Source organism: Herpailurus yagouaroundi, unplaced genomic scaffold, assembly GCF_014898765.1.
Source record: "Herpailurus yagouaroundi ecotype Mexico unplaced genomic scaffold, PumYag 192, whole genome shotgun sequence".
In the NCBI taxonomy this organism is placed as follows: Eukaryota; Metazoa; Chordata; class Mammalia; order Carnivora; family Felidae; genus Herpailurus; species Herpailurus yagouaroundi.
Window position 1 is genome coordinate 6,631,108 of NW_024412423.1, and position 20,000 is coordinate 6,651,107.

Here is a 20,000-nt window from a genome sequence, read left to right on the forward strand (position 1 = left end):
GGGCTGATGGCTCGGAGCCTGACGCGGGGCTCGAACTCACGGACCGCGAGATCGTGACCTGGCTGAAGTCGGACGCTTAACCGACTGCGCCACCCAGGCGCCCCAAGGCATGGGTTCTTAACCACCTATCGTGAGAGCAACAGAAGAAAATCGTCAATATGGACAAAACAAACAATTTGAGACCTAGTGTAATAAAATACGTTGTATATATTTTTTTATTTTTTTCAATGTTTATTTTTATTTTGGGGACAGAGAGAGACAGAGCATGAATGGGGAAGGGGCAGAGAGAGAGGGAGACACAGAATCAGAAACAGGCTCCAGGTTCTGAGCCATCAGCCCAGAGCCTGACGCGGGGCTCGAACTCACGGACCGCGAGATCGTGACCTGGCTGAAGTCGGACGCTTAACCGACTGCGCCACCCAGGCGCCCCATTTACGTTGTATATTTTTGATGGGGTTCAGGGCAGGCTGCCCCAGAATGTGCCACTTTGGTATGTGCATTAACTGAGCTGAAGTCAGTCTAACAGACTCAAGAAAGGAGAGCTTTCTACCTCCCCCTTACGTGCCTAAAAGAATTGGGATAGGGTCCCATACCGGGAAGACAGCTGTTACCAGAGATAAATTTTTGTATCAGAAACACTTATCTGCATGCATGGCAAACGTGTTTGCCAAACATTTGCTCTTTCCATTTTGTGGTGAACTGTCTTCCTTCACTCTGAAGTCCCAAACCCTGAGCACCTTCTTAGCTCAAGATGGCATAGACACCTCAACTTCCTGTCTTTGGGTCTTGTATCTTTGGGATTCCCATACAAATGAAGTTAAATTGTGTTACTCCTGTTAATGTGTCTAATGCCAATTTAATTGTTAGATCAGTCAAAGACGCTAGAAGATAAGAAAGAAAAGAATTTCCTCCCCTGCAGTGTGGTTATTCAGAAATACTTACAGAATCCAAGATAGCAGCCCTCTAGTTGGAAATCATTGATGTTGTAACATATGCTTATAAGTGGATACTGTTTAATCAGTATAAATATATAGAGAGAAGGAGAGACAGAGAGCAAGTGAGCCAACAAGAGAGCATGCCAGGAAAAAGGTAAAAAGAAAGAATTTAAAAATTCACAAATTGAAGCAGTTATAGCTCTAAACAGTTATGTGAACACAAACTGAATTTGCCATTTGGGACAGCTCTGAGACTAACCCTGATTTTAAATTAGGAACAGTCAGCATTTAGTTTCAAAAATGAGACCTGTGTAACATGCAGGCTAAATGAAAAATTTTAATTCTAAATTCAATCTTGGAAATGAAATGCCTTAAACATTTCTGAATATAATGCAACTATAGCCTATTAGCTAAGGTCTGCTCAACAATTTCCAGAATGGAATTCTCTTTGAAGAAAGGATGTGACATGTTTATGGTGCCAAGTGAAGAAGGAAAATGTACCACCCCTCCACATACCTCTTTAGCATATTGATTATTTTAAGCTGGTTATTTTTAAGAAACAGCAGACACAGGTGAAGCTCTGAAAACTCAGTAGGAGTTACGTTTCCAGGGGTGCCTGGGTGGCTCAGTCAGTTAAGGACCCGTCTTCAGCTCAGGTCATTATCTCATGGTTCGTGGGTTCAAGCCTGGGACCAGGCTTCCTGCCATCAGCACTGAGCCCGCTTCTGATCCTCTGTCCTCCTCTCTCTGCCCCTCCCCCACTTGCTTGCCTGCTCTCTCTCTCTCTCTCTCAAAAATAAACAAACATTAAAAAAAAAAAGTTACTTGCCTTAGAGACACTGACATTGATAAGGAAAATCTCTATTTGTAAGGGAGTCTCCCTCTCTGTACCAGACAGAGAAGGATGTCTCCAAATCTCTAGAAACTCATCACTGGGCTACATTTGGACTAAAATTGGCATAACAACCTTACCTTGGTTTCCTGTGGTTTTCTGATAATCTTCTATAAGTGGCCTTCTTCCCTGCCTCCCTCGCCCCCCAACATCTTTTCTTTTTTAACTATAGATGTTTTTTAAGTTGGTGGCTCAGACCATTTCTGAGAGTCTTCCTGGGTATCTCCCAAGTATACAGGAATTATACATATTAAACTTCTGTTTTTTCTCCTGTTAATCTGCTTTTCATTACAGGGAGGTCTCAGCCAAAAACCTAGGTCATGAGCTGGACACCAAGACCTGACCTTTACTATCCACCTGCATGTACTCACTGATCTTTGTCCCCTATTTTTCCTTAATCTCTTCTTTTCAGCTTCTCTCTTACCTCAGGCAAATGGAAAGCAAAACCCTCCCTCTAGCAATAACGGCTGCTCTATAAGACCTCCGGCCGGCTGAGACCGCCCAAATCAGTTTGAGCAAAAGCCCAACTCATGCCTGTGCAGAAGGACCATGGAGTAACCTTTAGAATGATGGACAGCTACCTTTACCTCATTATAATACTAGAATCTCCACCCAACGAGGAGCACAAGGCTCATTTACATAACATACTATGTGTGTGTAGGCATGTTTCCATAAGGCGCATACAGGACTTTATGCCCGCCTCTATATACGAAGACAAGGATCTTCTGAAATAGTCATGCTAACCCTAAATAAAAGGAACCCATCCACCCTTGCTTGGGGAGTCACGGCTTTGGAGGTTATTCCATATGATCTCCTTATTTGCTGCAAATAAATATGACTTTGTGAACAACTCTACCTGGTGTAGTCTCTCACTGGAACTCACCAAGGAGCAAACTCATGTTAGGTCAGTTATACCAAAAAGGGTAGAGGAAAAATAAGTTTTCCTCCTTCACATAAGCACAGAGTGGGGCGTTAAGGATATGCCCCCAAAGACCCTGTAACTGGAAGTGATGGAATATCTTTCAGTTTCAATAGGATTTGAAAGAAGGTTATGCCCCATATTTAATAAGCATTTTGGGTGAATGTCTATGGAAAGTTACTCATGAGCTACTTCAAACTAACATAGATATCAATTAATGAAGAACTATTCTAGCTACTTAACATTGCCCATCAACCCTTCTAATGTTTCCCTAGTTTGCGCTCCTGACTATGTCTGAGTATTTTACATATTTCTCAATTTTGTCAAACTTCCTACCAATCCCCGCCATTACAGAATAATTTTGCTGTGTTTTTCACAGGCAGTGCAGATGCATTCTGTAACTTTTCAACCACTCAGTTAACAAAGCTTTCTACATACACACCCTTGCTCATTCTCTCTTGTGACAATAAAGTCTACTTATTTCTAAGACACACTGCTCAGCAATATTTGGGAGAGTAGTCACCTCCCAGCCCCCAGGGAATGCACACTACTCATTTTTCCCTCTCATACTCTACTCTCTCTGGCCAATAGCATTTTACATCTTTCCGGTTAACCTCACTTATAAAAAACAAAAGCAAACCAACAACAACAACAACAAAACTTTAATTTCAAAGATGTTCCAATAATGATCCAAGCCTACCATTCATTTTGCTTCTACAAAGCAAATGACTTAAAAAGGGGGGAGCCCAGGGGCGCCTGGGTGGCGCAGTCGGTTAAGCGTCCGACTTCAGCCAGGTCACAATCTCGCGGTCTGGGAGTTCGAGCCCCGCGTCGGGCTCTGGGCTGATGGCTCAGAGCCTGGAGCCTGTTTCCGATTCTGTGTCTCCCTCTCTCTCTGACCCTCCCCTGTTCATGCTCTGTCTCTCTCTGTCCCAAAAAATAAATAAATGTTGAAAAAAAATTTTTTTTAAAAATAAATAAATAAAAATTAAAAAAAAAGGGGGGGAGCCCATATAAATATGAAAGATTTAGATACTAGACTATGCTTTCTGTATCTGTTAAGTTAGAAATCAGTAACAAAAAGAAAACAAAACAGTAACAGTAACAAAAAAACAAAAACAAAAATCCATTTGAAGATTTGGAAGCATACTTCTAAATTTTTTTTAAGGTTTATTCATTTTGCAGAGACAGAGAGACAGGGCATGAGCGGGGGAGGGGCAGAGAGAGAGGGAGACACAGAATCTGAAACAGGCTCCAGGCTCTGAGCTGTCCTCAAAGAATCCAACGCGGCCCCAAACTCACGGACCTTGAGATCATGACCTGAGCCAAAGTAGGACAATTAACTGACTGAGTCACCCAGGCACCCCAGCAGCATACTTCTAAATAGCCATGGTCACACATGTATGTGTAAATAAATAAATAAACAAACAAACAAATTTTAATGAAAATTGAACATGTTTTGAGACAAAATAAACTACTATAGGTAAAAACTTGTAAGATGCAGATAAAGCTTTTCTTTGGGAGATATTTATAGTCTGATAGATATTTTGAACAAAATACTGGCTTAGAACAGGGAGCAAAGAGTAGATTTGAAGTAATTCAAAAAGAATTAAAAATTTAAGGGGCGCCTGGGTGGCGCAGTCGGTTGAGCGTCCGACTTCAGCCAGGTCACGATCTCACGGTCCGTGAGTTCGAGCCCCGCGTCAGGCTCTGGGCTGATGGCTCAGAGCTTGGAGCCTGCTTCAGATTCTGTGTCTCCCTCCCTCTCTCCCAAAAATAAATAAACGTTGAAAAAAAAAATTAAAAAAAAAATTTAAAAATTCTTTAAAAAAGAAAAAGGGACTATGAGAAAAATAAAGATAAGGGCAAAAATGGACTAAAGTAAAAAGAATATATGAAAATAGATGAGGAAAACAAAAACTGATTCTTTAGAAAAATCTATAAAATACAAAATAATGGTGATAAAACTGATAAATAAAATAAAAAAGAAAGGAGGTACAATTAAAGGGAAGAATTCAAAGGTGAGCATGCTTACATAATTCACCAAAAGACACAAAAGTTACTAAGGTTGATACCCTCATCAATTTCATACCAATTAATTTGAAAATCTGGTTGAGGGGCACCTGGATGGTTTAGTTGGTTAAGCGGCTGACTTCAGCCCAAGTCATGATGTCACAGCTTGCGAGTTCGAGCCCCACGTCGGGCTCTGTGCTGACAGCTCAGAGCCTGGAACCTGCTTGGGATTCTGTGTCTCCCTTGCACTCTGCCCCTCCCCCACTTGCACTCTGTCTCTGTCTCTCAAAAAGAAATAAACATTTTAAAAAATCTGGTTGAGGGGCGCCTGGGTGGTGCAGTCGGTTAAGCGTCCGACTTCAGCCAGGTCATGATCTCACGGTCCATGAGTTCGAGCCCCGCGTCAGGCTCTGGGCTGATGGCTCAGAGCCTGGAGCCTGTTTCCGATTCTGTGTCTCCCTCTCTCTCTGCCCCTCCCCCGTTCATTCTCTGTCTCTCTCTTTCCCAAATATTTAAAAAAAAAAAAAAAAAAAAAAAATCTGGTTGAAAATAACTATCAAGATACAATTTCCCAATACTGAGCCGTTTCTGCAATTTAACCTAGAATAAATGAATGCAGTGAATCAGTAGACAAAATCTATTGAATATCTATTGAATCTAGTGCCTACTGCATTAGGCACATGCAATTGTCAAGGTGAATTCTATCAGACATTCTAAAAGCTAATCTTATTTAAACTTCCAAAAAACACAAGAAGAATCCATCATTTTTGTATTTTCTGGTTTTTGAGCTTATTTTGTCCTTTATATAAAACTTGAAATGCCTAACAACATAATGCTAAAGTTTACTTTTCTCATGAACATCGATAGGAAATCTCTAAATAAAACATAAGTATATGGAATCCAGCATTATATTTAAAAGATACTTACACCAGATTGGGTTTGTATTAGTAATAGAAGGATAGTTTGTCATTAGAAAGGCTATTAATGTAACTGATCACATTAATAGTTTTAAAAAGAAATCTGAATAGAAGTTACTCAGTAGTTTAAAACTTCTTAGTAAAATAGGGCGCCTGGGTGGCTCAGTCGGTTGAGTGTCCGACTTCGGCTCAGGTCATGATCTCATGGTCCGTGAGTTCCAGCCCCGCGTCGGGCTCTGTGCTGATGGCTCAGAGCCCGGAGCCTGTTTCAGATTCTGTGTCTCCCTCTCTCTCTGCCCCTCCCCCGTTCATGCTCTGTCTCTCTCTGTCTCAAAAATAAATAAACGTTAAAAAAAATTTAAAAAAAATAAAACTTCTTAGTAAAATCAAGATTGTAAGAAATAGCCACTAACATAAAAGTTATTTGGAAGACAGAGCACGGGAAACTTTACAAATAACAGCAAAAAGCAACATAATTCCCTTTAAAACTGTCCTAGAACAAGACAAGTAAAATCAACAGTCTGTTTTTTCTGCCTCAGTTGCTCCATACTCCAACCCACTGCAATCCGCTTTCTTCTTCCACCGTTCTTCTGAAATGCCCTCAACAAAGCCAAACATGATTCGCTTGTTGTTTGACCTAAAGGTCTTCCATAGATCCACTGTGAGAGTTAAAGTAATCCCCCTACCAAAATGTCCACGTCCTGATCCTGGAACCTGAGACTCTACTATAGCACATGTCAAAGGAGACTTTGCACATGTAATTAAGTTAAACATGGTAAAATGGAGAATAGCCTGATTGTCCAGATGAGCTCATTCTAATCAACAGGAATCCTTAAAATGAAAAAAGCATCCCCAGCTGCAGTCAGAAACAGAGGTACAAGATCTGATAAAGGATGAAGGGTCACAGAGGTATGATATTGCTGAGCTTGGAGATTCACAGAGGGGGGCCACAAACCGAGGAATGTGGGTAGCCCCCCAAAGCTTGAAAGAGCAAAGAGACAGGTTCTCCCCTAGAAACTTCAGGAAGGAACATACTCCTGCTGACTAGCTTACTGAGAACTTTGTCAGACTTCTGATCTTTAGAACTATAAGAAAACACATTTTTGCTGTTTTAAGTTGCCAGGTTTGCAGTCATTTATTACAGCAGCAAGAGAAAACTAATGTGTTCACCTTATTTTATGTTTATAGCTTTTGAGAGAATTTACCACTCCTTTCTTGAATTACTATCTCCTCAGGATTCTAAGATTTCATGTTCCTCTGGTTTCCCTCCTTTATGTAGAGCAGACCCCCTCAGTGCACTTTGAACATGGTTCTTCTTTTGCCTGTCCAAAAAAATGTCGATGTAATTCTATCCCAACGAATTTTCCACCTAACTCTGCCTTGTTGTATCTTTTATGCCAGTCGCCCTCAATCAGGGGCAATTCGGCCCTCCAGGCACAAATGACAATGCCATGGTTGCCATGACTGGTGGACGCACTAGGCATCCAGAGGGAAAAGGCCAGTGATGCTACTGACCACCCTACGGCACCCAGGGCAATTCCCCACAACAAAGAATTACCTTGTACAGAATGTCAGTAGCACCGAGGCTGAGAAACTCTGATCATATAGGTTGATGACTTCCAAACTCCCCCTTCCGACTTAGCTCTTTACCCAGAGCTACACACTGGTGTATCCTACTAACTGTTCAAATCTAAACTAAACTAAAATTGAAATAATAATCTTCTCCCCAAATTTACATTTCCTAATGTTGTCTCTAGTAAAAGAAATGACCACAGCATTTTTCTGGTTTCCGACCCTGATGTCTTGGATATTATTTGCATCTCCTTCAAACTCTATCATTGACCAAATGCCATTACTTTCCCTCCCCTAAAACTTGATGTAAACTTTGACCTTTCTTCCTCTCTATCTCTGTATAGATCATGACGGTGCTGTATTATACTAATGTTAACTTTTGCATAATTAACATGTTCTGCAAAAAATAAAGAGGGTAAAATTACTTGGATAGTACAGGCAATTCCACCAACTATTTTAATTTCATGAAGGGTTGCCCCAGAATCAACTAGAGACGTGCCAGATGCACCTGCTGGGTTCCTCTATAGGTCTGAGTTCCTGTGTGTTCCTTTCCTGTGTAAACTTCTCATTGACTTGGCAATAGACAGTTTCAGAAAACTACAATATAACCCCTGAATGCAAGCTAACCAGCCATTTAGCCAAACATATGGCAGACATATCACAAGGGGAGGAAAAATTACCTATCTTGTACATCTATTTAAAGATGGTATGTTGGTCTCGAACTTGGTACTTCCCCAGTTGATTTCAAGGCATATCTGACAACCTTCAATGCTTCTGGACTTACCTATTGAGTTTAGAAACAAACTCATTCAGGTGTGAGTCCACTCCACCAAAGGAGCCAGCCTCTCCCCAACCATTCTATAGCAGCCAAGGTGCATCCGAAATGACAAAGCTAGTTATCATTACCCCGGATAAAATTTTCAGAGGTTTCTCATTACTGAAAGGACAAAATCCAAACTCATTTTGGGGGGAATAAAATACTTTTTCAGGATCTTATTCTGGTTGATCTCTTCAGCCTTATGTCTTACCATTTCCCCTCTTTTAGGCACAGAATAAATATTAGCTTAGTAATAGCCTCAGGAAATCTTCAATCAAACAAGATTTACGATAAACTGGCAGATTCCTAGCATCAGAGACTAAAGTTTGTAACGATAGCTAGCTTCTGAGGTCTATTTCACATATTTAGAGAGGATTTAGTGGGCAATGAACTGGGATGGAGTTCTTCCTAATGTCCTGCTATTGGACCCAACAAAATCAGGCACCCTGTCCCCTTCCTACACTTCAGCAGAAGTCAGTTAATTGGCTAACTACCTCTTTACACAACCCACGTGCTTTGACCTCATCAGTGGAAAAAGGCAGCAAACAAAAAGGGGAGACTGAGACTGAGCTGAGCGTGGTTTGGCTAGCTGGGGTTCACATGCTGACTCCTCCCCATCCCACTAGGAAAGCACATTGGACGGAAAAGGTGCAGGAACATGGAGTTAGAGCTCACATGCTAGGAAACAGGGCAATGGGGAAGCTTTCGAAGCATTTACACATGTGCTCCACGGAATCTTTCGAAGCAGCCACCTCAAAGAAAGAGGACACCGCATGCCCGTTCAAGGAAAAGATTTTTGTTTCTTTTCTCTAATACCGGAAAAGACAAGGAGAGAATTAAAAGGGTTATCTCCACCCAGGTCTCCCTGACCAAGGTCAAAGCAAGGGGGGATGATGAGATTAGAGGTTTAAAGTGAACCTACTCGTGTTTCTAGTTCCGCGGAAGCGACTGGAAATGGTGTAATGGTTCAGGGATTGGGGAAGGATGATTGGATATGCATAAATACATGTTATTTCCAAGAGAGATGGCAGAAAAAAAATTCTATTTCAAATTTAACATCACTTCAAGCTAAGGTTGTTTGCTAGATGGCTTAATTTGCAATTGTGATATTTAAAATATCTGGAAAAATCACCCTAGAGCACCGTTTAGGGGGAAATGCTTGTAAGAATATCTATTCATTAAAAAATACTTGAGGGGCGCCTGGGTGGCGCAGTCGGTTAAGCGTCCGACTTCAGCCAGGTCACGATCGCGGTCCGTGAGTTCGAGCCCCGCGTCGGGCTCTGGGCTGATGGCTCGGAGCCTGAAGCCTGTTTCCGATTCTGTGTCTCCCTCTCTCTCTGCCCCTCCCCCATTCATGCTCTGTCTCTCTCTGTCCCAAAAATAAATAAAACATTGAAAAAAAAAAAAAAGAAAAAACGGCGACATGTTTAAAAAAAATACTTGAGGTGGCTAACTTTTACTTTAATCTTCATACTTTTATTCTGCTGTGAAAGAACATTATATAGAGATAAATAAACAAACAAAAATCTTAATCCCATCACTGGCAAAAACCCTGCTGACATTAAAATGTATATTGCATGTAAATGGTAGGAAAATACATACAAAAGGCTTTGATACGAAATGCAAATATATTTTTCTATTTCCACATCCAGTCACCTCTGTACATTTCCTCAAAGGTAACCATATTTCACAAATTGTACATTTGTGAAATATAATACTTGCGAACTATAATATAAATACTGGTTTATTTTTACCAAAAGGACCCCATATTTCCATTATCAAAACATGTGAAATTTACCTCATTTTATTTAACAGCTGAAATGTACATTTATAATTTTTAAGCACTTTCCAACTAATGGACATTTAGTATATTCTAGCTTTTTGCTGTCAAAAATAATGTTGTAAAGTATATACTACACATATATCTTGACTTCTTCTGTGAAATATAAGAATCCCTGTTTCACCATAAATATGCCAAAACTGAATTACCATCAAAATCTTTAAATAATTGCCAATCTGATGGGTTAAAATATATCTATTTTTTACTTTAATTTATATGTGTTCAATAATCACTGAGATTGAGTTTTTAAACGGGTAGAGTATCATGTTGTTTAATAACAGGGTAGCCTTTGTTCTATTATTTTAAATGTGAAAAATAACGCATTCCCAGCCTATTCCAAAATCCCAACCAATTTTCTCCAAATACCACTTAAGCATCCTAGACACTTTCATAATAACTCACTGAGAATTCAACATTCAAGACATTAATTACCTAATTGTTCAATAATTAAAGACACACAAGGATAAAGGTGTGGGTGATACATTAAAAAAATGTATCGGGGTGCCTGAATGGCTCAGTCGGTTGAGCGTCCGACTTTGGCTCAGGTCAGGATCTTTCAGTTCTTCATGAGTTCCAGCCCCACGTCAGGCTCTGTGCTGACAGCTCAGATCCTGGAGCCTGCTTCGGATTCTGTGTCTCCCTCTCTTTCTGCCCCTTCCCCCCTCATGCTCTGTCTCTCTCTGTCTCTCAAAAATGAATAAACATTCAAAAAAAATTTTTTTTAATGTATCAACGCAATGCTCAGAATGCAATGATAGAACATTAGACACAAATCATACTTTGAACTCATAAGGGAACAACCAAGACTTTGAGACCTAGTCAATATTCACATGAATTTAGTGCTAGAGAGCTGAGAAAACCCTAATCCAATAGAGGGGGATTAAGGCCCTCTGGGATGAAGTTTTCAAGGGCAACTACGGGTACAGGATTTCTTTTTTTTTTTTTTAAGAGGCACATCCTAAACAATCTTAAATCATAATTAGGCCTGGACTATCAGTTAAATTGTGTGACTGTTTTAGTCCAAAGAGTCCAGTCAAGTCTTCCATCTGCAAAGAGTGACCCGTTCATCTTGAGGGTGCTTAACTTCACTTTGATTGCTTTTCTAAGAAGACAATTTCCATTTCATTATTTTACCTTGGACCATCATTGTCAACTCAACTGTACTGCTTAGAACAGCCTGGTGTTTGCCAGACAGTGGTTCCCAGACCCACGCCTAAAGAAAAGGTATTTTTCAGAGGTAGTTACATTTGTGTTTCCAGTTTTGTTCAGGTCCAACCCATATACAGCGAGTCCCAGAGAGACTTGCATCAAACTGGCTGGCTCTGAAACGCGCTTGCCTCAGACACATCCGCAGAGCAACGAGGACCAACGTCTTTTATCCCCATTTAGATAACCTAGTCTCTCTTTCAATTTTTCTGTTGAATGAGCATCACCATGAACGTTTTCCTTTATTACAAGTTCATAGGTTAAACTTGCTGGCTTTGAGGCGGTAGCTCCGGCAACCAGGTACCCACCAAAGAGTTTCTGGAAACATGATAATTCGACCTGATTATCTTTGTTATCACCGCTGCACAGAGAAGAGAATGTACATAGAATATATGGACCATGAAAAGTCAGTCACTTTCCTTATTTAGTAAAACCAGATGCCCTCAAACACAATGAAAAGTCAAAACTCTATATCATCACCTTATAAATAAATACTTTTTTAAAAAGCATTTGCTCTATAGATTGGCTATTTAGTATCTCCTGTGAACCATGAGAAATGGCAGGATTTTTTTTTCTTCATTTGAAGGATGACTATATCATATTCTCTACAAAGAAAGGAGAACCCTAAATTGAGTTTGTAAACACCAGCTTCTAGTAACAGTTCGGTCCATTTTTATCACCGGGGTAAATAAATCCTAATTTCTCCTTTCAGTTTTCTTAGTTGGAGAAATAAGCATCTTAGAATAATCTCCAAGATTTTCCGGTTTTCTAATCCCGTGAGACTTCAATTATCTGAAACAATTTCTCAGAGACACAGCTAACTAACTAGCCAGGACTCAGGGTTTTTAATGTTTAAATACTTTCACCAAATGGCTCATTCATTAAAAAATGTTATTATTGTCTTTTCTTTCATCGAGTTTACTCATGTTAGATTAACACAAAGCATTGTAAAAAAAAAAAAAAGAAGAAAAGAAAAGAAAAAAAAGAATGTGTATAACTACTTCAAATTCAGACCGTGGTCTTTAAAAAAAATAGTGAAGTTAAAATAGCTTAGGACACATTACAAACTTACCATTTGTTTTTGTCTTTTCACAGCTTGTGAATTGTCTGATTTTCTAAAAACTGCATCAGTCAATTTTGTAAACACAGGAAGGCAGACTTTTATTATGATTAGACAGTCACGCTTTCCCCAGGAGGTAATCTCAGAAGAAATCTATTCTTGTGGAATTATAAGTTCAAAGAGACCTGGATAATTTTCTGATAAACATCCTCTATATTTCATGTTTTAATCATGATGCAGCTTTTATGTTTTAGTAATTACGGAGACAATTTCTAATGACAGAATCATAGGTTTGTATAATGTAGACATAAATAAAAGGTTCCACAGATTAGCCGATTCACACCCTCATCAGGAAAATATCCAAATTTGTGTTGCTGCTTTAAAATTTACGCAGTTATGGGGCGCCTGGGTGTCTCAGTCAGTTAAGCACCTGCCTCTTGATTTCGGCTCAGGTCATGATATCACCGTTTGTCAGTTGAAGCCCCACACGGAGCTCTGCCTGCTTGGGATTGTCTCTCTCCCCGTCTGAATGCCCCTCCCCCGCTCGTGTGTGTGTGTGTGTGTGTGTGTGTGTGTGTGTGTGTGTGTGTACACGCGCGCGCGTGCGCACGTGCATGTGTCTCTCAAAACAAATAAACTCAAATAAATAAATGAAATGTATGCAGTTATCAAGATTTGCTTTAAAAATGCTTCCACCCTGTGCAACTCATGAAGCTTCCCGAACAGAGGTGTAAAGCCCTCCTCAGCCTCAAAAATCTATTCATCATGCAACCTTATGAATGTGAAGAATAACTTAATCTCTGAGACTCTGTCCCATCGTGCCTGTCCTCTTGTCTTTAAGCACACTGAATCAGAATCCAAATCAGAAAGCCACAAGATTTTCACTTGCTGTGGCAATCAATGTCTTCTCAATAAAAAAAAAAAAACATAAATCCATTTGACTGGACAATATTTTTGGGAAAGTGTTTTGTTTTGCTTTAACATTCACTGTTCTTTTCAGAAATCCCTATTATAGTTTCATAATTTCTATCCAATTTAATCTTTCTTTGGTTACCTTTTTTTTTTTCTTTAAAATCCTTTCCCATTGGGGCACCTGGGTGGCTTAGTCAGTTGGGCCTCTGACTTTGGCTCAGGTCATGATCTCATGGTTTGTGAGTTTGAGCCCTGCATCGGGCTCTGTGCTGACAGTGCGGAGCCTACTTGAGATTCTGTCTCTATCCCACTCTCTCTGACCCTCCCCCACTTGTGTTCTATCTCAAAATAAATTTAGAAAACTAAAAAAAAAAAATCATCAAAAAAATCTTTCCCGTTTATAATCTCCTTCCTAAAATTTCAACTTAATCTCAATATAGAGTAAAATGGTGAGCCCATCCACCTCTGGGGGCCCCGACTTCTTTCATCTATTTGTATCCAGAGGGCAAGCCTTCTTTCAGAGCCAAGGTTCCTACCTCCTCACTGTCTTAAACTGGCATATCTGTTCTCGCCATCACTGTTGTTAGTGAGGCCAGCAGGCTTATTTTTAGGTTTGAGGTTAGAAGGAGCACTTGCTGACTTCTAGGATGCAGAGCAGATATGTTATCAACGTTCTGAAGAACACAGTTGAAGAAAGCAATACTGCCATGGTAAGTAGCTGCTTAGCTTAGCCAACATATATCCATCTAGCCAATAACGTTATTTATGCATGGGAACATATGGCGGGCCTGGTTTCAAATAAGGACTCTGCCACGTTCTGGCTTTCTGAGCTCAGGCAAGACTCAAAATATCTGTAAACCTTGGGTGTTTCTTTGTAAAGTAAGTATAACAATTTTATCTACCTCACTGGGCACTCATGAAGGATAAATGAGGTAATTTACATATAACATTTCAAAGAGTATTTAATATAAGTTCTCAGTCAATGGTAGCCATTGTGATTATTTGCATTATGATTAACAGGTATACTGTACAGTTTACGAGGTCAGAGATTATGTCCTTGATAGCGAGCAGGACACATCGCATGATCCAAACATGGTATGTGCTCCATAAATATGTATTTAATTGAGCTAAACTATATTTAGTAACTATTTCTTAAATCATTATTATGCATATTCCATTGCATATTTCAAGTAACAAACTTACAAATGCATCTTTGGTGTCTAATTTGTGAATAAATTGTAGAATATATTATTTTCACATGTGTTCTTAATATTTTGATAGGGTATCAATATTAAAAAGTAATGCAGATATCACTGCATGTATATGTCCCTTCTGCCACACCCAGGTTTCATTATAAGATGAATGAGATGAGAACATAACATAAACAGAACATAAATTAGATGCTCCATTTTAGGAAGATACAATAGCGTTAAAAAACAAGAAATAAAGAATTGATAGAAAGAAATACTTCTCTGCATAAAGCTGAGTTAGCCTATGGAACTAGGTCCCAGAGGAAATTATTAAAGCCAATAAGTTTATTATGATTCCAAAAAGGATTAAGTGTAATGAAGCAAAATTCTGAAAGCGGCTTGCAAATTTATGCCTTCAGATTTTCAAAGGGAAATGAGATTTGCCCGTAGAAGTGTGCAGTCTGGCATGCAGAGAAACCTGAGGTGAAAAATTATAGGTCCATCTCAAACGCAAAGTTGATTTTGCATTCGTAAACTGATTTCACTTGGTTAAATACACTAAATCTGTTACTGAAAGCAGGCCGAGGCATTTCCAGACAGAAGGAGAAAACTATCATCACTTTGTAGTCAAAGGACCAGAAATTTCAAATAGCCAGAATGAATTCTAGTCTATTTTGGAAAGAAAGATTATAACGAAGTGAAGCTGTGAGTTGTACACGAAGGAATATGCAAGTCAGGGCAGGGTCAGCCAGGGCTCAGGGTCTTGTGTAGGACAACAGACCCCCCAGTGATGGATGATCTCCCTGATCACAGTAGGCACAAGTGGTCCTGTGAGGTGCTTACTATGTGCTGACCATTGTTCTATGCGCTTTACAAACTTAAGAGGCAGCTGTTAGCAATTTTTGTGATTTTTTTTTTTTTTACCCAGATGAAGGAGCTGGAGTTTGAAGTCAAATGAGCCTACCTCCCACAGCTAGCACAGAAAAAGCCAGAATAAAACTAAGCAGTCTGACCTCATACTATTCAGTTTAGGGTTCGTCTTTCCCTGGGCACTCACTATTTGCCAGGGGCTCTAAGTGCAGGATCTCAGATCCTCATAATAGTGTTAAATAATTTTTTTTAATATCCTCATTTTGTAAATATAGAAATATTTCAAGTTAGGTAATTTATACCAAAATATACACCTGGAGGGGTTTCTGGGCTAAAAAATCATGCTAGGTCTGTGGGACTTAAAACCTCAAACATCTGCCATTATTCTAAACTTCTTCTTAGGTACCATTTAAATTTCCTTTTTAAAATTTTATTTTATTTTATTTTATTTTATTTTATTTTATTTTATTTTAATTTTTTTAATGTTTATTTATTTTTAAGAGAGAGACAGAGTGTGACAGGCGAGGGCAGAGAGAGAGGGAGACACAGAATCCGAAGCAGGGTCCAGGCTCTGAGCTGTCAGCACAGAGCCCGATGTGGAGCTCGAACCCACAAACCATGAGATCACGACCCAAGGTGAAGTTGGAGGCTTAACTGACATCCAGGCACCCCATTATTTTTTTAATTTTTTTTAATTTTTATTTATTTTTGAGACAGAGACAGAGTGTGAGAGCAGGGGAGGGGCAGAGAGAGAGAGAGAGAGAGAGAGAGAGAGAGAGAGAGATGGAGACACAGAATCCAAAGCAGGCTTGAGACTCTGAGCTGTCAGCAGAGAGCCCGACATGGGGCTTGAACTCATGAACTGTGAGATCACGACCTGAGCCGAAACCAAGAGTCAAACGCTTAACCGACTGAGTCACCCAGGTGCCCCAGCATTTACATTTTCATTTACAGTTGGCCTTCTACTTCAAAATTGACACTGGACAGATGAAAATAATCATGTTCATTTAAACGCCAGAATTAAGAGGAACACACTAAGAGCAAAACATAAGCTTTGCAAAGCCCAACAAATATTATTACCATCATCATTAATGTTTAATAAATTATTAAAAACTGTTTAATTAATTACTGTAATATTAAGCTTACCTTATACATTGTTTCGAGACTGCAAGGTGAGTTTACATCACATTGAGATTTTCTGTTACTCTAACAACAGCCACAAGGCAGTTAATAAATAATGCGGGTTTTGGGGGGATTGATTAATTGATTGATTGATTGATGGGAGAGAAAGAGAGACAGGGAGGGGTAGAGAGAGAATGAAACCCAAGCAGGCTCTGTCAGCACAGAGCTCGATATGGGGCTCAAACCCATGAACCATGAAATCACGACCTGAGCTGATACCAAGAGTCCGATGCTTACCCAACTAAGCCATCCAGGCACCCACAAATAATGTGCTCTTACAACCAATTCCAAAAATAATCCACAGTTCGTAGATGCTCATACCAAGTTAGTTCAGGAGCAGATTCTAAACATAAACTTGGGTATTCTGAGTTCAAAGTCGGTGAAAGAACCCTGCTTTGTTACTCTTTTGTAAAAGAGGCTAATGGGACTTGAGGCAACATGAAGGAAGAATCTAAGGATCCCAAAGGTCCCATAGATCTTGGTTCTAGCTTTGGCTCTGCTGTTTGGAGGACTAAGAGACAGGGAAGACATCTCTGAATGGATTTGGGGAATCATAAATATTTCATTGATAGTTTCTCTGATCCCAACTTTCAAACCGTCTTTGTTGTTGTTGTAGAACATAAACAAATTATCTCTATGCTCTAGGTTAATATGAGGATCACGGTACACACAAAAAATAGGATTTTAATGTCCTAAGTTTTCCTGAAATTGTCTTATCTGTTCACTGTTTTATTGGTTTTCAATCTCCCCTCTGGTTTCCACCAATTTTGGTCAGTTGAAATAATTTCCCTTCCAGTTGTTATCATTAGGAACACAATGTGTTGTGTCGAAGTCCACGTTCTTCATTCTTTAGATTTGGCCCAGAGTCAAGCTTCTGTCTGCATTGAGAATGCAGCAGCACCATTTCGCACACCAGAGCTTTCATGGCTACGTATTTACTCTATGGTGCTGACAAGTGGGGAAAAGAGATTTTAATCATAGAGGTGAATAGATACGGCACCTGGGTTACATGGAGAGTAGATTTATGTAGTAACTGGGGGTCATTCCATCTCAGCCTTCTGACACATCATCAAGCAGGAAGAGGCCTCTAGCCACAGATTACCCTGCTTTTCTCTCTTGTATTTTCACTTATCTTTGTCCCACATCCACCTGTTCATCATGGCATGTCCAGGAAGCACAATTCTGATATGTCACTTTTCTGCGTAAAAACCTTCAGGGTCTCCCCATTTCCTCAAGAGGAAAAACAGTCCTAAATCTTTTTTTTTTAATGTTTATTTTTGAAAGAGAGACAGAGTGCAAACGGGGGAGGGGCAGAGACAGAGGGAGACACAAAATCTGAAGCAAGCTCCAGGCTCCGAGCTGTCAGTGCAGAGCCGGATGCAGGGCTGGAACTCACAAGGTGTGAGATCATGACCTGAGCTAAAGTCAGAAGCTTAACCAACTGAGTCACTCAGGTGCCCCAAACAGTCAAAATTCTTTAGCACAGTAAGTTGAGTCTCTTATGACCTGGCCCTAAAAGTCCCTCTTCTTCCATCATTAGCAATTATGCAACTTACACTTAGGTCCAATGTGAGTGAGTGACCAAAGCTTCCCCAGGATTTGCTGCTCTTTTTTCACTCCTATCGGATAAGGTCCCGCCTCTGCTTGTTTATTAAAATCCTTTCTAATCTTCTGGGCAGAGTTTAAGTCTCATTTCCTTCAAGGAGAATCCACTGACAGGAATGTCTCCCTTCCCAGAATACCAGTGACGTGTCATTTGTAATACAGATCTCACTGTAGATCCCTTGGATTTGGCTGTATGTGATCAGCCATAGATCGTGAGTTCCTGGCAAGCTGAACTTGGTTTTTCTACATGTGCAGCTCCCTCAATGCCAAACATAGTACCTTACTCATGGTAATTGTTTCATAACTGTTAAATCATTATCCATGCCAAAAAAAAAAAAAAAATCCCTACAATGGGAACAGCTAAAATATTCTTACCTGGAAAGCAAACACCAGTTGCTATTACAAGGTTTTTTTTTTTTTTTTTTTTTTTTTTTTTTTTTTAAGTAGCTTTTATTCTTGTTTTTAGATTTAGTCAGGCACTTGAACATAAATGCTTTTTCCAACAGTGACACGATAGATACCTGAGCAAGGGTAACATCTGGCTGCAAAGAAGTTATGCTTTTCCTAAGCCAATTTTTCTATCTTCCCATGCATGCTTCATTCACGTTCAACAGCATTCCTGCCAGCAAAGACCATCAGTGCATGGGCTACAGGAGGTTGAAGTTGAATTCCATTCCTTCCTTTCTTTTCTTTTCTTTTCTTTTCTTTTCTTTTCTTTTCTTTTCTTTTCTTTCTCTTTCTCTTTCTTCTTCTCCTTTTTTTTTCTTTTTTTTCCATTTCTCCATCTTATGCAAAGAAAATTCATTGGAACAGATGTTGCTTATTCTTTTGAGGGTAGTGATGCATCGCTATTGTAGCAAATAATAGCATGATAGCAAATTGCCATGATGTCATTCTGAAGGAAATTAGGGGCTTCAAGCTGACAAAGTATTATTTGACTTTTTTTTTTAAATGTGTGTTTTTATACATCTTGACTTTGTGCATTTCTCAAAAACGTTGAGACACTTGTAAAGTCAAAAGATGAATTATAGGGCACAAAGGCATGGTGGCAAAAAGCACCAGCATGCATACTGGGCAACATAAATGCTGTTTCCTCTGTAATGGGACCAATATGAATGCTTACTCTGTGAAAGTTTCCGTATGTCATGTCTGAAGTCTCTGATGATGATTTCTGTATTTGATAACATATTTTTGCTTACTTATGAATAAACAAAAGTTAAAATGATAGCGTCAAGAATTTCTACTACCTGCATTAAAAACAAAGTCACAGGGCCTAGGTGGAGACTTTACCCCCAGGACAGCAAACCAAGATTTAATTGCAGTTCCAACCTCTCCAGGAGTGGAATTTTAAACCATCAATGTAGAATTTTCTGGTCATCCCCAATGAGGTAATGTGTCACATGGGCCCTCCCCACCCCTCAAAGGAAGATGAGGCAACCCACCTAATAAGACTTCCTGTCCTCCCCCCTACCGGAAGGTGATCTTGCCTGAAACAATCCTTTCTTTTATTTTGCTAGAAACTTCTTGCCACACCTTCCTTCCTATAAAAATCTTCCATTTTGTACAATTCCTCCCAGCTCCCTTCTACTTGCTAGATGTGATGTTGCCCAATTCACAAATTGCTTAATAAACTAATTAGATCTTCAAATTTAATTGGCTGTATTTTGTTTTTAAACACCCTGTCAGGGACTCTTACAAGATTTTTGTGTGTGTATTCATTCATACAATCCTTACAATAACCCTACGAGGGAAATTCATCCTTTATTCCATTTTACAGATCAGAAAGAGAGGCATGGCACCATCTAATTTATCCAGGTTCCCATTTGGGCAAGTGTTAGAATACACTTGGGCTCCAGCTTAAAAAGTGCTCCAAAGTTGGCTTTTCAAAGTATAGTTCACAACCTGACCATCTCAGCATCTCCTGGAAACTTGTCCGAATTAAAGAATTTCAGCTCTGCTGCTCGAAACCTACTCCTAGGTGTGATTTATAAATATATCAAAGTTTGAGAAGTAGTCATCTAAAGCACCGTACTCTGTCACCCTGCATCTCAATGCTACACTGCCTTCTAA

General features: G+C 39.6%; 2 long non-coding RNA genes across 4 annotated transcripts in view; one reads left to right on the forward strand and one right to left on the reverse strand.

Annotated features, from left to right (window-relative positions):
* LOC121010569 (uncharacterized) overlaps positions 1 to 3,466 on the forward strand; it is a 38,476-nt gene extending 35,010 nt beyond the window's left edge. The window contains exon 3 of the long non-coding RNA XR_005781237.1: positions 2,240 to 3,466. This is a non-coding gene — a long non-coding RNA (uncharacterized LOC121010569). The remainder of the gene's footprint in view (positions 1 to 2,239) is intronic.
* LOC121010567 (uncharacterized) overlaps positions 1 to 20,000 on the reverse strand; it is a 191,944-nt gene that overhangs the window by 163,091 nt on the left and 8,853 nt on the right. The window lies entirely within an intron of this gene.